The sequence below is a fragment of the Podarcis raffonei genome, chromosome 7 (genome assembly GCF_027172205.1).
Source record: "Podarcis raffonei isolate rPodRaf1 chromosome 7, rPodRaf1.pri, whole genome shotgun sequence".
NCBI lineage: Eukaryota > Metazoa > Chordata > Lepidosauria > Squamata > Lacertidae > Podarcis > Podarcis raffonei.
Window position 1 is genome coordinate 69,769,017 of NC_070608.1, and position 3,860 is coordinate 69,772,876.

The window sequence follows — 3,860 nt, forward strand, 5'->3', positions numbered from 1 at the left end:
CAGTGGTCTGACACTTTAGACGTGGGGCTGCGCGCTGCGGCTCTGGAAGTGAAACTGAACTTCAATAAAGACTTTTATACTTAACAACGAAGCAGCGTTGGTCCTTTGTGAGCTGGGACCTAGGGCAGCCCTGACAGTATGCTCCGTCTCTCATAAAAACCTCGCAGCGTGAGTTGGTGCAGCGAGGGGCAAGACTTGGTGTTTTGCGAGCTCACGAAGAGAGGCAAAGATGACTACAGAGAGCCAGGTGAAAGAACTGCAAGAAGCAGTCACAACGCTTTACGCAGAAGTAGCAGCATCCAGGAAAAGAGAAGAAGAAGCAGTAGCGCTCTGCCGGGATCTGCAGGCCAGGTGGGACCGTTGGGGGAAAGAGGGGCTGCCAGGACCCAAACCGGAGGGAGTTGGCCTCGGGAAGAGGGGGGGCAGCCTAGTAGCCCACTTTGATGGGAACCTGCAGCAATACCCTAACTTCAGAGCTGACATGGTTTACGCGCTCAATTTGCTTCGGAAAGACTTTAGAGATGAGGAAGAGAAGGTGGGCTTCATAATCACTCATTTGCATGGGGAAGCAAAAGCGTGGCTGCGGAATTTGTGGCGCGAAAAAGACCCCGCCCTCAAAGATTCCGATGCATTTATCAAAGCTATGGACGCTTGCTTTAAATCTACGGTAGATGTAGATATTGCTCGGAGGGAAATGCATGGACTACAGCAAGGGAAAGCGACGGTGAGGCAATATCACTCGCGCTTTTTTGCCTTACTGAACGTGCTGGGCTGGGAGAAGGACTCTATTGCTGTCAGAGACCTGTTCTGGGAGGGGCTAAGTGGAGAGGTGAAAGATGAGCTGGCAAGAGGGGAACGACCCCAAAGTACCCAAGAAGTTGCCCAAAGAGCGTTGGCAATTGGTGTGCGCCTGGAAGGACGCCCTTGGAGCAGGGAGGAAGGACGTAAGGCAAGCACCCCAGCCAGGACAACCCCTTTCTTTCCCAGAGAGGCGGGGCGGGCGCTGTCCATGCCTCCTTTAGGAAGGGGAGAAGAGCCGATGGAGATTGGTGGTGCCAGGGCTCAGACTGCCAGCAGAGCCCAAACACCGGGAGCAGTCAAGGGGAAGGCTCCTAGAGGGACCAGGAAGTGTTACATCTGCGACAGTGCACAGCACATGGCCAAAGAGTGTCCCCAGAGGCTCCAGAAGCACACTGCAGCCTCAGCAACAGTAAAGGGAACAGGTGAGCAGCCGAAACAGCTGCAGGGGGAAGAAGAAGCCTGGTTGGAAACAGAGCCACTGGGGCCCAACCAGGCAAGTCAGTGAAGCAGTCCCCAGAGATTTTACAGCCCACAGACCCCCTCCCACCCAAACCAGTGGTGCAACTCACCGCATCGCTCCAGTTGCCCAATGGGCACACCATGCAAGTACCAATAACCATTGACTCTGGGAGCAACGCAGACTTTATTGGAGTGGACTTTATCAAGCAACATCGCATAGCACTCATGCCAGCCACGATGCCCCTAAACGTCGTCACGGTCGATGGCAGGAAGCTACTGGGAGGAGAGGTGGTACAGCAAACACCACCGATGGTGATGCAAATTGGAAACCACCGCGAAGTCATCAGCTTCAACGTCACCCACCTGTCGGACACGCCCATAGTGTTGGGTATGAGTTGGCTGGATAGGCACAGCCCGGCATTAGCATGGTACCAGCGGCAGTTGACCTTCTGCTCCTCCTACTGCGCAGAACACTGCATCCAGACCCGCCAGGAGGAGGAGGGGCAAGAGGATGAACCGCAGCTACACCTAGGCATGGTGCAAGCGGTACCCAACAAGTACAAGGAGTTTTTGGAGGTCTTCTGCGAGAGGGAAGCGGATAAGCTGCCTCCCCACAGGCCTTACGACTGCAAGATTGACCTCCTGCCGGGAGCGACGCTGCCGACTGGGAAACTGTATTCCATGTCTGAAGATGAACTGCAAGAACTCAGGGAGTTCATAGATCACAACTTGAAGCGGGGGTTCATCCAAGAATCTAAAGCAGTGGGGGGCAGTCCCGTGTTTTTCGTGAAGAAGAAGGACACGCCCCAACGGAGACTCATAGTTGATTATAGGATCATAAATTCCAAAACAAAGCCCGCAGCATTCCCCATGCCCAAGATCGACGACCTGCTCGCGACGGTGAGGAAGGGACGGATCTTCACCAAGTTGGATCTACGAGGGGCGTACAACCTTATACGCATGCGGGAGGGCGATGAGTGGAAGACAGCCATGTTTACACCTTTAGGCACCTATGAATATCGCGTAATGCCTTTTGGTCTGCAAAATGGCTCCCATACCTTCCAAGCTTTCATGCATCATGTGTTAGCGGGACTCCTCTACAAGAAGTGCGTCTGCTTCCTGGACGACATCCTGATCTTCTCGGAATCGCAGGAGGCTCACGAGAGGGACGTCAAGGAGGTCCTGCAGAGGCTACGGGAGCACAGACTTTACGCCAAATTAGAGAAGTGCCAGTTCGACATGACGGAGGTGGATTTTCTGGGCTACAAGCTGTCCGACAAGGGACTCGCCATGGACAGCGCCAAGGTCCGCGCGGTGTTGGACTGGAAGAGCCCGCGCAATCGGAAGGAGGTCCAGAAGTTCGTCGGCTTCGCCAACTTTTATCGCAAGTTCATCAAAGGGTTCGCGAAGGAGACGGCGGCCATCACGGACACCCTCAGCTCCAAGAAGAAGTTCACCTGGACGGACCAGGCGGAGCAGTCCTTTCGGAGACTCAAGCGTCTCTTCGCGTCCGAAGAACAGCTGCTACATGTAAACCCCAGCAGACCAATGAGGGTTGAGACGGACGCCTCGGACAGAGCGGTGGGGGCCGTCCTGTTGCAGCAAGATCCGCAAGGGGAATGGAGGCCGTGCGCATTCTACTCCAGGAAACTCAGCAAGGCGGAACAGAACTACACCATCTGGGACAGGGAGTTGCTGGCCATTCATGCAGCTTTCAAGGCGTGGCGGCACTTCCTCGTTGGAGCCAGACACACAGTGCAAGTCCGCACGGACCATAAGAACCTGGAGTACTGGCGCACGGCGCGGTTCCTGAACCAGAGACACATCCGCTGGGCGGAGTTCTTTGCGGATTTCGATTTCCGGATAGAATACATCCCGGGAGACAACAACGTCATGGCGGATGCACTATTCAGGAAGCCGCAGTATCTCGAGGAAGCGGCGCCGGTGGCGGCCAAGCACATTTTCGCACCGAAAGCGTGGGCGTGCGCTTCAGCTGCCGTGGACCTGGACGCGGTGCGTCGAGCGCTGCAGACGGATTCGTTCGCACAATCCAAGATGGAGGAGGTGCGAAAAGGCACAGCGAAGGACGACGAGTTCCAGATACGAGACGGACTGCTCATCCGCAAAGGGGCTCTCTACGTGCCCGGAGACGACCTCCGCGTGAAAGTCTTGCAGCAGCTACACGACGCGCCCAGCGCTGGGCACTTCGGCAAGGACAAAACGGCGGAATTAGTAACCAGAGACTTTTGGTGGCCCAAGGTGAGGGGAGAAGTCGCGGATTACGTCTCCAGGTGTGACACCTGCCAAAGGGCCAAGCCAGTACACAGGAAGCCGGCGGGTCTACTAGAACCCCTACAGACGCCGCTCGAACCGTGGGAGAGAGTGGCCCTGGACTTTGTCACAGATCTGCCCAGCTCGCGAGGCAAAACAGCGGTGCTCGTGGTCGTAGACATGTTCACCAAGATGGCGCACTTTATTCCGTGCGCGAAGGTGGCCACAGCGGAACAGACCGCCAAGCTGTTCATAGACCACGTGTTCAAAGCTCACGGCTTGCCGCGGTCCATCCTGTCCGACCGGGGTCGCCAATTCGTCTCGAGCTT